Here is a 14245-nt window from a genome sequence, read left to right as displayed (position 1 = left end):
CAGTGATTGGACAGAAGCCTGGAACACATCTACTGTACTCCGTCCACCATTCCCTGGCTTCCTCCTTTGCCTAGTTAAACAACAGTTCTACAACCCCCACTGACTTCCATGTCTGAAATAGACCAATATGGCAGTATAGTAGATGGCTGTGGGCTGGCACTAGCAGAAGTGCCTTAGGGTGATCAATCTATGCGGGCGGTACCTGTTTTTGGATTGCCCTCTGCTACATGCACAAGGCCTGAATGTGTCTTTTTATCATATCCCCTTATCCCACTACTACCTCCCGTGCATGTTGACAACCAGTGAAGGCAATCAAAAAACAATACAAGGCAGCCAGAGAGACTTGCTGAGCTGTTCCCCAGGCTGCAGTTACTAATTTGTTAGTGACTAGAACTATGGTGAATGAAAAGTAGTGGCAGAAAACTGGAGACCAATTAAGTCTACAAACGCCCTTGGTAGAGAGACAGAACATTGTTGTATATGGGAGGAGACAAATTAATGTTAGATTATTGTGATATATTGTTTTTATCTTGGTAGTGCCTAAGGATTCTGACCAGGGTCCCATTGGCTAGCACTGTCCAAAGAACAAAAAGCCAGTTCCTGCCCCAGTGAGTTCCCAATCTAGGACTCAGACCTATGTTAAACCCATTCAATTACGAATGTCAAGTCTGACATAACCCCACTGAGTCAAGGAAATTCAGAATTAGTGGGGGCTGAAAAATTCAGAACAAACAATTTATTTGTCAAATGTCTTTGTTTTCTATTTGTGAGATGTCCACAAAGAAATGTCTTTTTTATTATTATTCAAATGTTATTTGTAAATGTCTTCAGCCATTTATTCCTGATTTGTAAACTGTTAGCAAGCTGTTACTTAAATACTGTGGCACTGTTTCTATTCCTTGACCAGATGACTTCTATAATGAACCACCTACAGTGCTAATCTTGATTTCCTTATCTAACTGCAACAGTGACCATGGCAATCCAAGAGTCACACTGTTGTTGGTTAAAAGAAAAGGAGGACTTGTGGCACCTTAGAGACTAACAAATTTATTTGGCATAAGCTTTCGTGAGCTACATCCGATGAAGCTGTAGCTCACGAAAGCTTATACTCAAATAAATTTGTTAGGTGCCACAAGAACTCCTGTTCTTTTTGCGGATACAGACTAACATGGCTGCTCCTCTGAAACCTGTTGTTGGTTAGTTACAGTTTGACGTTTGCTTTCAGGTAGTGTCATGACTGAGCATTAGAGCCAAACATTGACTTTTCATGATCATTTCCATTGGTAAAAATCCACTTGAAAGTAAGTGTGTGCAAAGCAAACAGAAAAGGAGCACGAACACAGTCCTAGTATATACATTTAAGACGCAAATGAGTATTTGCAAAAATCTTTGTTGTATTTGCACAGCTTTCATTCCTAGATGTTGCAGGAAATATAGTTGTAGGATCCACTTCTGAAAGTCTTCTGTGGCTGTTATTATTATTATTACTTATTGGTGTTAATCCAGTGCCTTGGGGCCACCATTCAAGGGAAAGGACCCCATTGTTCTAAGCATTGTAACCCCAGCAAAACCAAACAAACCAACTCTGCTGCAGCCAGTCTCAGGCCTAGACTCAGGCTCAAGCTGTAGCACTAAAAACAACCATGTCAATCTTCTGGCTTGGGCACCTCCCTTCCCAGGGTCCGGCTCTCCAGCCCGAGCTAGAACATCTACACAGCTACTTTTAGGCTCTGAGACTAGCTGGAATGGGTTTTTGGTGTTTTAGTTTGCAGTGTGCACATGCCCACAGAGTGAAAAGACAGTCCCTGTCCCAAAGAGCTTACAATATAAACTATGGAACTCTCATGGTGAACTTGCTGGATGAGAGTCATTGCATGGTTGAGAACACAAAGGCCCCCATTCTGCAATGAGTTTTGCGTGAACAGACCACTGCGGCCACTAAAGAAGTGGGGTAAATGTTTGAGATCTGTCCAATATCCACACGGGACCAGTTGTTTATCTTCTCTGGGTGCCAGTCACATCCGCAACAATATCGAGCATCGTAGCTTTTTGCTTTAATTTCCTCCATTTTAAATTGTGGTGATAGAAAGAAAGAAGGAAAATGAATGACTGTGTGAATGTGACACATTGTTTTGAGAGCGGAACAATTTGGAAAAATTTACCAAGGGTTGTGATGGATTCTCCATCACTGACAATTTTTAAATCAAATCTGGATTTAATTGGATTTCGGTATTTTTCTAAAAGATCTGCTCTAGGAATGATTTTGTGGACGTTCTATGGCCTGTGTTATATAGGAGGTCAGACTAGATGATCACAATGGTCCCTTCTGGCCTTAGAATCTATGAATCAGTAAGTCTAAAGCTCTTTTAGACATATGTTAATAAATAAATCCAGTATAATGTAACAGCGGTTCTGTGTTTTATCTTATATTCAGAAGATACAGTGTAACAGCTGCCTACTACAAATGCACGTTAACAGCATGTATTCCTAATTATGTCTCCATAACCAGCTTAATTTAAACACATTTTATTACTGTTAATAATAAAAATCACATATCTAGCATTACAAATTTACACTGCACTTTACATTACAGCCATAGGAAATCAATGGCAGCACTCTCTTTAACTTCCCTGAGAGCACAAGAAAGCCATGAGACTGTAAGCTTATTAGGGAAGGGAATATGCATGAATCTAAAACCTGATCCTGAGAGGTGTTAGCCACCTCCCGCCCCCCCGCTGAGGACCATGAGGGTGTGAATGAAGTCACATGAGGGTGTGCAACACCTGGTGCAAGGCATGCAGCATCTTGCAGAGTCAGGCCTTGTGAGTAATGACATGTCTGCATGCTTAGCAGCCATGGTTTCACAACAGGTGCGATTTAAAATCAAAGTGGTGAAATCAGTGCAAAAGGTTGCGTAGACCCCCTGAAATCAATATAAACCTGGCTTATAGAGAGTTAAATCGATTAGGAACAGGTTTAAGCTAAATAAAAATAAGCCATTCTTGAATGGAAAAAGGAGGGTCTGACAGAGTTTTGCAACTTGTTTGACTTGTGAGTAGACAAATCCTGAATCACGTTGCCCAACCCTAAACAATTTATAATCCAATAATTTAGTTCTCCTCTTAGTGAAGTGAAAGGAATATTGCCATTGATTTCAGGTAGAACAGATGAGGTGCTTTTGTCTTCATACACGTTCACAAGTAGAACCATAACCGTTTTCAAAGACGATTACCCATTTGTCTGTGGTAATAGTACATGGACAGGAAATATTTTGTAGTTCAAATTCCTTGATGTGACAGCATGGCTCTGAGTGAAGTGAATCCAAGGGCAGAATTTGTCCCTTAACACACATGCCCATCAACAACTTTTCAAACCTTTTTAGTTCTGCCATTTTTCTCCCTAATGGCCATTCTCCAACATGGCTCCATCTTAAATCTCTCCATATCTGACAAACTTTTAAAACCCTACCAGACAAGAAAGGCTTCAAACCACAATTTAAACAAAATAAGGTCAACATTACTTTTTTTTCCATTCTGCTAATAAACAGCATAGAAATTACAACAAAACCCTATTACTATATTTGCTCATTCATAGAAAAATATAAAATACAGTTGCTAGAGAGAGGTGATCATTAGTCAACATACAGCTTCCTTGTTGCCAAAACAAAATGTTAGGCCCTAGTTCTGCAAAAAGGACTTTTACACGTGCCTAACTTTACACACTGTGAATAGTCCCAGTAAAGTCAATGGGCCAGCTCATGGGGCATAAAGATAAACACATGCATAAATCTGTGCAAGATCCAGGTCCTAAACCACACACTATGGCCTGAGCCTGAGGTGGTGTGAAGCAGCATAGCTCTGTTGTCTGCAATGGAGCAAGTCTCATTTACATCAGAGCAGAATCTGGCCATATATTTTTGCACTGTAATGTCACCAGTGTAAAGACAGTTCTATTAGTAGAATACCCTTTTGTACAAAAAAGGGTGTGCAAATCATTTTAAAATATCTGAAATCTGATATAGGACCCAATCAGGTTCCTTTTGCAGTCTAATGAGAACAGCATTGAAGCCAAGAGATATTTTTGCAGACTGCCTTCTTTTATTCCAGTATTTTGGAGAATGTCAATGATCATAAAAAGTTAGGAGATGGAAGACACTGACTAGAGGTGGATAAATGAGTAGCTTTGCCACATGTCTCGATTAAGGACTCTGAACCCTAACTAAAGGCTCATCTCTGAATGAGCAAAATGGTCTAATACGACCATTAGCATGGGAGAGGACAGCAGAGAAAGAATGATGTAAAACACTATTGAGTACCCTAACTCTACATGAACTGCTGATCTGGTTTTCCAACTGTCGTCTCCAATGTTTTCCTTAGTAGTTATGGGCCACATCAAACCATTTTGTTCTGTACATGCAATTCCCAGTGATATTCCTCAGAGCTCTGCACAAAGGCTGAGGTAACATTTTCAAAAGTAAGTGACTTCGTAATCCATGGAATTTAAGCGCTTATGAAAATTTTACCCTGTGGATAACATACAACCCTAGGATCTTTGCTCTCATCCTACATTCCTTTCCTTTCCCCCTAGTAGGTTCTGAACATTTCTTCATTGTGTAAGAAGTAAGTAGCTTCCTTAAATCTGACTCATTTTTGTCTTATCCAATCAAGCAGCGCTTTAATATTTTCAAGCTGCCAGTATAAAAAAAAATTAATCTGATTCAACAATCACATGCACCTAGAAAGTCACCTCCTTGCAAGAACTGTGATGACTCAGAAAATGCTTTTGTGATTTAGAGTTGACTGTCGCCCAATGTACTAAGATAAATTGCCCATGATTTCTCACAAGTGCTGCAACAATGTACGACCAAAATGGCACTGAAAATGCTGCACTGCACAACTATTTAGAGGTTTCTTTTGGCAATAAATAATCAAAAAACTGTCTTCTGATCATCAGAGGGACAGGCAGAAGTGGTTAGTTTTCATACCTGGCCTTTCAGAGAATGTTACAGGTTTTTAAATGATGAGTCAGCAGTATTCTTTGCTTGTTCCTGCCAGTGCAATCTCTTTTTGGCTTTCCCTGCTCCCACATACCAATGTAAGTATGATTGACACCCCCGTAAGTAAGCAGCAATACCTTGTACAACATGGGATTGGGGAACTGACTCACATCTATTCATCATGTCTACCTTAACCCTCACTCAGTACTGTGGGATCACCATGTAATTTACATCGAAAGCCAAGCCATTAACCAGTAGATTCCTAGGAAAATAAAATGTCCGCCTCACGTATTTGTGCTATAAATTAATTAATTAATTACTACTAGCACACCCATTTCTAAGGTCAATATACTATCTAGGCTCCCATTACTTTGGCATCTAGGTTCCTTAAGTAAACTTTGTACTTACACTGTTCCCTCTGCCAGAGGATCTCAAAGTGTTTTTCAAACTTTAGAACTTCAGAAACAGCTCCCTGTGGAGGCAGACAAATGCGACCACCCACTTTTTATGGATGAGAAAAGTGCGGCACAGACACAAAGTGTTGTTTCAAAAGTGACAAGGAGCAGCCTGCAACAGTTGAAGCCAGGTCTCCTGTCTACCAGGCCTGTCCCTTAATCACCTTTCTTCCTCTAGTTAATGGCGCCTAATGCTATGCAAACAGATCTGGGTTTAGTTTCTGACCCAGTCTCACTTTGCATTTTGTAGCCAAGCTACTGAGGAAGTGTCACTGATGGGTTGTGTCTGATGACAGGTCCATCCCACCCATCACCCCAGGGCCTTGAGGACGGGGGTGGGGGGGTGGATTCCGCTGAGTACAGGAGGATTGACGTGGTTAGGGTACTGACCAAGATCTTGGAAAGCTAGAGTTCAAGTCCCTGCTCTGCCACAAACTTCCTGTGTGACCTTGGCCTCTCTGTGCCTCAGTTCCCCATCTGTACAATGGGGATAAGAGCACTGCCCTACCGAGGGGCGTTTTGATAACTACATTGAAGATTGTGAGGTGCTCACATACCAAGGCAATCGGGGCCTTATAAATGTCTATGACAGAAAGGTAAAAAGAAAAAAAAATCAGCACAGAGGGAACTATGTATGTTACTGCCACTAAAATAAAAGGAAATGGCCAAACTGCACACTTATGTTCAACATTCAGCTGTCCCAAAGAAGAGTGACTTGGCTTTAATCCGCTTTGGATATTTTTCACATGATTTAAAAAAAGATAATACGGCTACTGGTGGACTGTGCAATGAATTTGGCTGGGAAGCTGAATAAAAAATTGAGGTTCCTCCTGGAACAATTCTAAAGTAGAACCCCTGCTTACCAGCAATGTCGATTCTTTCGAAAAGGGGCACGGTAAGAATCTGCATTGTGCTTATATTATAATAAACCTCTTAATAAACAGTATTAAGACCTAGATGTCCATTTCATCTCAGGAATTAAGACAGACACACCACTGGTGCAACTCACAGTAATAGTTACACTAGGGATAAATGTGTATTTTTCAATGCCTTCAATGAATGTGGCCACACTGTCATCTGTTTAAATAAAGTCGATGCCAAAATATCACATAACTTTGGCTTCATGCCCAAGAGTTCAGAAAGTGTAATCTACCACGTACAAAAAAATCTACCACGTAATTGCCTCTATACTCTTTGGCTTCTGTTCTTTATTCCTATCGTTCCACAAAACTCCCTTCTTTTTGCCATTTCTCCACTGTATCCACTGGTTTGCAACTTTAGTTAAATGCCTCCTGTCAACCTAGCACAAATCTAATACAGTAAGCAACCCAACTGTTGTTTTAAGACTATAACATTATTTTCAAATGATTATTTACAGGATAAATAATATATAATAATTGATACAGCATACATAATGTATAGTATAGCAGCCTTTTACTTTTCTTTTCTGTAGATAGAAGGGACAATTTGCAGTAGGATTACCAAAGAGCTGGCTACAGCTACAGGGTTAAAATGAATTATAACTGCATAAATTGGAGGTATAAAAATATATATAGTTCATTTTAAGTCATCTCCTCTCTGAAGTATAAACAAACAGATGAAACTTGAGTTTTTCTGCGCTCAGGAGATCACAAAAGGTTTGGTAAATGGCTGCACACTTCAATAAGAATTTCCATAACAGAGGAAAAGCATTATAGCCAAAGGAATTGCATAATCCGAGATTTTGATTCACCATTCACTAATTGGTGAAAAACCATGCAAGTCAAACATGGTCCGTTAATGATGGCCTCACTTCTATTTCTTTATTTTTATCCTGGTGGAGAACATTCCTTTACAATTCTCCAGGACTGCAGCAAAACCTTGAATGCTGACATCAAGACTAGTAAGCAACATTAGTCCTTGAAGCACCATTTGGAAAGCGTTAATGAATTCAGATTGGTACCGCAGTTTGGCTTGTTGCCCTAGGATCATGGAAGTGAAATTACCAGGGTTGGAGGAGGGAGAGAAAAATGACTTGAGCTTAGCCCAAAACAAGTTGTTGAACATATGTTTTATGAATCAAAGAATTTTATACACATTGCTGGTCCATGCCTTTTGGCCATAACGAGTCCCCATGTTAATGAATATCAGGGAGGAAATATTATTAACGCCATCTATGCAAAGCATAACAAAACAAAACATTTCCTTTGAGGGAAATCTGAAAAACAGCAGAAATCCCCCTAAAGACAGAAGAAATATAATGGTCTATAGAACAGGGAGAGATGTAGAAGAATGTATATACGTATAGTATATAAAATATCCATTACAGGCAAGATTCTGGTCAGAAAATAATTATCGAGAATGTCAGATGGCCTGATGACAGCCTGAAAAACATACTCGTTTTAGTTCAGAAATAGCATCTATCAATCAATTTCGATTGTACGGGAAGTCCAATTTCATTATCATCATGATAAATGAAAATATTAAACAAAAATTCACAGGGAAGCCCGTTAGCAGTTGCTGTTAGCTGAGAGCAAAGATCCAGAAGTGTCATTGGGTTTACATGTTTTCTGACTCATCCCAATATCTGACAACTGGAAACAGCACTGGACATCTCAGGAGACTGGGCTTTTTCCCAAAGTTTCCGTTATTCCTGCTTTCACCCAGGCTGGAAATACCACAAGAACTCCCTTTCCTGCAGAATTTTCTTTTTTGTGTGTGCGCGTGGGGGGGAGATTGGGGGGCTTCTGATATCCCCAAAAGACTCCATGAAATAGGATAATGAAGACATCTTTGCAAGTGTGGGCCTTAACGCTGCAAACACTTATACACCTGCTTAACTCTAAGCACATGAGTAATCCCACAGAGGTTAAGCAGGTATGTAAGTATTTGTAGGATTAGAGGCTTAATTTTTAAAAGAAGTTGAATTTTTCTGAATTCTACATTGATTCAGGGTTTGGTTCAGCTTCATTTTTTGGAGCAAAGATTTGGATCCTTTCTTATTTCAGTCGTTCAATTAGCACTGATATTGGCATAACCAGTTTCTTAACAGCTAAAAGGACAATGAACTTTGTGTAAAGATTACATGAATGAAATCCCATTACTTCTAGGAGGCTACTGTAGGTTTGTGACAAGATATATAAGAAGTTAAGCAAAATGAACAAAGTGCTTCTGAATTTTGTTTGATTGTTGGAGTTCTCCAAAACATCTGGTTTTTTTTTTTAAAAGAAAGGCATTCATATAGACTTAAAGGAGGCTGATCAATCTCATGACAACAGAGTGGATGCCCATTGGGAGGTTTGGCTTGAAAGATACTGGGAGGAGTATGGCACATAAGGGGTTAATGAGTGATGATCACACACATTATCTCCACTGAAAAAGGAGACACACAGGCAGTTTTGAAAAAACTTCCAAGTGACTTAGGACCATGAGTTCCATTGAAAAATCAATGTGATTTGTGTTCCTAAAACACTTAGATCCTTTCAAAAATCCCACACAGTTTGCAAGGTCCTCATTCTGAGGGCCCTATTACAAAAGAGCTCCTTTCTCCAGTGACTTCTCCAGCAGCCCTCTATGCTATGCCGATAGTCTCAAAAGATTAAACAACAGAAACAAGAAAGAGAAGTAGAATATATATTTTCTCATTTATGTTTCAGCAACAAAACATTCATAAATAGCAGATTCTGCTGCTTTTGTAGCAACATATAGCAAGAGCCTCTTCTGTGCTGAATGACGTATCTAATAAACACGGGGAATGTGCTCCTCCAGTGTTGCCCCATAGATACATTAAAATTCCATGCACCAAAACTGAAGCTGTATTGAGGCATGTGTATTTTCTGGCAGCAAGGTGGGGGTTAAAAGCAATTCCCCCCCCCAGTATTAAGCCATCTCTATGCTTCCAGGTCTGAGTTGTGCGATAGATCTTACCTGGCTAAAGCAAACCAATGAATTTAACCCCATTCTTAGTATGAGATGTAGCTTTCAGTTACACTAAAACCCATATTAAAAAGACCCCCTTTTTAATGCTATTAACTCTCAATGTGGATGGAGGATTTTGTACAGCTTTCACAGGGGTTCCAAATCCATGTAAGCAGGTAAACAGCCGTTAGTATTCACCCCTTTGGTGGCCACTGTGGCTGAAATGACTGACCTGATGAGGTAGTCACCACAGATCAAACAGTCTAAGCTTATATGTACATATTAAAAGTAACTTTTACAGTCTGCACTGAGATCAGATTTAATGCCCAAGTAAAGCTGTAACGTAGCACAGTATGACAGAGTGAAAAAGCACATACGTTTCTAGAAGATCGTATCAGTATTAACTCCACACTCCTATCTGTTTATAAATATATTAAAATATAATGTGCCTTACCTTTTTGATCTGTGGAATAAGCAGACCCCAATCAGTGCGCCTCGTCAGAGACAACAGGCTGGAGAATCTGTTAAAATAAGCTAAAAAAAAAAAAAAAAAGGAGTGATAATATTTTATTTTTGATGAAATGAAGTATTTTCTTCAGCTAACAGGAGAAAAAAAAAACATTGTTTTTGTTATACTAACATGGATACATGTAAGATACGTATACACCTAGAGCATGTGCTATATACACATCTTGAATTGATCCAAGGTACACTAACGCAGCACTTAATACCCAGCAGACTGAATTCGGAATGCTACAACACAACAGTGGTTTTCTTTTAATGTTCCAAAATCACACAAAGCTGACATTTTAAAAAAGAAAATCATTACCAGCTCATATGCTGCCATACCACAAAAGCCTATCCTTAACTAACTGCTGCATAATCATTCTCCCGGAGTGTTATTATCCATCGGCTCGCTGCCTATCTCCAGACAGACGCAGTCTGCAAGCCACCAGCTTGCATCTACCATGTGTACATTGGGAAAAGGAAAACGGCAAATTAGAAAAAGTCCCTGCAGTGGCGAAAAGGAAAAGAGGGCGAGTGGGAGAGGAAGAGGGAGCTCACTGGCCACAGAATTTTCGAGAAGGATGACAAGGCAGCCAGCTCCGCCATCATTCACGTACAATAGGGTACTGCATTTGCGTCTGCTTAAGCAGTTTGTCAAGGGGTTTCTGGTATCAAATGCCTGACAGGCATTTTAATGCATTCAGCCAAGTGTGTCCCCAGGAATCAGGCCTCTAATCCTATGAATTTCATCAACGGGTTTCCTTTGTGCCATTGCCAAACACACACACACGCACCCACTACACACAGGCAGCAGCATGCGGTATTTCTGTTGCTATACCAGTCCAAATCCTACACGGGTTTTACGTACTGTATATGCTGAAAAGGAGGTCTCATTTTCTGCATTATGGAAGGGGAGGGGTTTGATATTTCTGCTTTATTTTTCTGTTTGGTGTTTCATTGTCAGCTCATTTACTCGGCTACTTGAGCCCCAGGTTTGCTTATTTCCAGTGACCGAGAAAGACGAGAAATTCCCAGGAGAGCTCAAATGTTGTGAATGGGGGACATTTATTGCCAATATTTGTCACCAATATTCCATGGTTCAGCTTGCAACTAAGCTCCTGTCAAAAATCCAATTTTGCCCCCACTGCCCTACAGTTTACATATTGGGCTCAAAATGCGTGTGCTAGATCAGGAGCTAGGGTAGATTTTTTTAAAAAGCCGAATTTGAACAGACTCAGATTAGGTGCTTCTGAATTATGGCACCCTATATATTGAAAAAAAGTGTTGAATAGAGTTTCAAAACTTGTCAAACTTGTTTTCAAGGAGGGGAGGGCAACTTCCTAGCAAAAAAAAAAAAAAAAAAAAAAAAGACAGAAGAAGAGATCAAACTTAATAGCCTGAACTCCCCTGGCTATCTAGCGCCCGGGACTAAAATGTAGTTGATAGAAGTCTAATTTCTTTTTGAAAATAAATTAAGGTAAACTGAGGCCCCGATCCAGCAAAGCACTTAAGCCCATGCCTGACTTTAAGCACATGGGTAGTCTCACTGAAGCCAGTGGGACTACTCATGAATTTAGAGTTAGGCACACATGCTTAAGCATTCTGCTGGATAAGGGCTCAATTACACATGTCAAATGGCAGATGAAGACCATTTTAAACAGCAAGTTGTTGTCCCTTTTCCTTGCAGAGTTAGACCCCCACAGTGTAACCCTGTCTCTGGGGGGGTCTGGTCAATGGAACAGAGGCCATTTCCCTCTAAAAAGCATTTGTGAGGAGACCTAACAAGCCTCCCAAGTCTTGAGGGCTGATGTGGGGGATCCAGCATGGTGCTCGAGGCTTGTGAAAAGGGCTGAGAAACATCCTAAGGTTCACTGAGGGATCTCCCCTACCATAGAGTCCAGGAAGTCCAGAGGGAGAGGGGGCAATGTCCTGCCTGACCTCCTCCTCCCAACCCCCTCTTCTCACCAAGTCCCATTCCCTGTGGGCCTCCTGAGGTCTTTTTGACTGCCTGCCCTCCAAGAGTCACAGCAGGCAGTCAGGTAAAAATAACTGGCAAGCACCAATGGCAAGCATGACGCTATGGGGTGGAACAGGTGTCTTGCTAGGAGTTATGGGGGTGGGGACCCCTGAAGCAGCACAGGGGCATAAGAAAAGCAAGCAAGGAAAGCACTAGGACTCTCCTGACTTCTCTTCCCAGCAAGCTTCCTGTGACTCATCAAAAGGGAGTCTCATAGCTGCCAGCTACAGGAGGTTCACCATCTGCAGAAGCCAGGTCCAGTCTAGACCTTCGCTGCCTTCTCCCGAAGCACGGAGCTGCTCTCCAGCTCCTCCACCTAGCCCCCATCGGCTAGTAGTAGTATCCTCATGGTCCTCCAATTGCCCCCAAACATCTGCTCCTCCACAGACTCCCCCAAAGCTCTTACGGGGTCCCATAAACATAAGGCATGGGGGAAAGAATAACAGGGACCCCTGAAAACCCTCCTAAAGACTGAACTGAGTGCAGATGGCTCTGAGAAGCCTCACTCATATGGCTCAGTGTGGGAGTCGATGTATTTCCCCAGGCAGTGCCCTATTTCTGGGCCCATCCTAGAACTTCAGAAGGCATGGTGACATCAGGCTTCCTTCCTTCAGTCCTCAGGAAATCAAGCAGCCTATAGCTTCCTTTGGTCCTGAGTTTCAGGTCAGAACTATTAAAAAAAAATTATGAACCTTTGTGCATGGGAAGTTAAAGTTGGTAGGCCCAGATCAACAGTGAGTGTATATTGCCTTTAAAGAAAATTAGAGATCAGAATACAACCCTTTTGACACCCAGGAAACGCAGAATTGAGGTTGCACTTCTCAAACAAGGCACCCAAACCACCTCAACTCTGCCCAGGAAATGATGTCCTGAGAAAAATCAAACCATTGACTCTGACCATAGCAAACAGATGCATTTAATCAGTCTTCACAAAAACCAGAGTGCCTCACTCATAAAGCATGTAGTGGGTGTGCTCCCTTCCAGCTTTCCTTATGGTCATACGATGCACATATGCAAGAATTTCACAAATTCCTGACCAGACAGACAACATCCACAGTCACTCTGGACCTGATCCAGCCAGATGCTGAGGGCATTCAGCATCTCACAGGGGATGCTTATGTCCTTCCAGGATCGAGCCCTGTGATGCATATATGCACCAGTTCTCCAAATGTCATTAGCCATAAAGCTAGCTTGTCTCCATAGATGATCCTCACATCCCAGGATAATGAAATTAGAGCACTTAAATGAGATGAGCAAAGGTTAGCATGGAGACAAATCGTCATACTTAGCATTGGGGATGCGTATTTGTGAAGCAAATCATAAAACTGGTGCTCTGTCATACACGTTTTCTATACCCTACCCATAAAGAAGGAAAAATGGGAAGCGAGAATCTTCGGGTACGTTGACACAGCATCTGGGAGGGTGCTTCCAAGCACAGGCAGAAAGAAGCATGCTAACTCTGCTCAAGAGAGCATGCTACCATACGTGGCTGCGGCACCTGAGTACAATCCTGCCTGACCTGCCCCGATGCACTCAGGTGGCTAGCCCCCAACACCCATGCCACATTGCTATTTTCAGCGCACTAGCTCAAGCAGGGTTTGTGTCTGTCTACCCCTGCACCCTCCCAGCTGCTATGTAGACATACCACATATAGGGGCAAGAAAGATAGTCTGCATGCCTTGTTTGTTCAGGGAAGACTTAACGCTGCATTTTCGGGGGTTTTAGCTTTGTGATGGGGCATCTGCCCCACACCGGCGTGTAAAGGCTTAACCTCAGCAGGGAGCAGGGGAGAGGAGTCCTCTGAGTGACCCACTCCAGCGCAGCCAATCCAGGAGGAATTGCAAGGAGCAACCAATCCGGGCCCAGCAGGCTCAGATAAGAGGAGCTGCAGGGCAGGGCCGGGTCATTTGCTGTTGGAAGCTCAAGGGGTGAGGACTATGTTTCTAGTAGGTGGAGAGACCTGCAGCACCTTGGACAGAGCAATGGCTGGCAAAGACTGGGGAGCAAGAGGGAGCTCTTGGCTGGCTGGCTGCTGGCACTGGGCAGTTGCATGCCCTGAGGCAAGGGTAAAGAAGGGGACGTGGGGAAGTGGGCCAGGGAGACATGGCAGCATGGTGAGAAGTTAAGGAGTTGCAACACGAGGCTGCTATCCACAGGGTCCCTGGGCTGGGACCCACAGTAGCAGGCCCAGGTCCCCCCCACACTCAGTACTGGGGCAGTGGCATGATTATTGGACTGAGACACTTACCCCTGGAAGGGGGATATATGGATGGTGATGCGGTTAAGACACAAGGAGGATGCTGTGGTCCCTGAGGCTGTGAGAGGGGCTTCAGGCAGACAACAGTGACAGAGTGATGGTGTGCAAACCATGGG

The 14245-nt window shown here is 42.1% G+C and overlaps 1 protein-coding gene across 22 annotated transcripts in view; it reads right to left on the bottom strand.

Annotated features, from left to right (window-relative positions):
- Window positions 1-14245, bottom strand: part of MAP2 (microtubule associated protein 2) — a 341433-nt gene that overhangs the window by 185444 nt on the left and 141744 nt on the right. For 21 of the 22 annotated variants that reach the window (XM_073306661.2, XM_073306670.2, XM_073306672.2 and 18 more), the window contains one exon: window positions 9803-9882. The gene's annotated coding sequence lies outside the window, so the exon portion shown is untranslated. Of the gene's footprint in view, window positions 1-9802; window positions 9883-10177; window positions 10592-14245 lie in introns of those variants that run through there. The other variant, XM_073306663.1, reaches the window with a different exon arrangement.

The sequence above is a fragment of the Lepidochelys kempii genome, chromosome 11 (genome assembly GCF_965140285.1).
Source record: "Lepidochelys kempii isolate rLepKem1 chromosome 11, rLepKem1.hap1, whole genome shotgun sequence".
Lineage (NCBI taxonomy): Eukaryota > Metazoa > Chordata > Testudines > Cheloniidae > Lepidochelys > Lepidochelys kempii.
The sequence above is the reverse complement of the archived record's forward strand: the minus strand, read 5'-3'. Positions and strand labels throughout refer to the sequence as shown.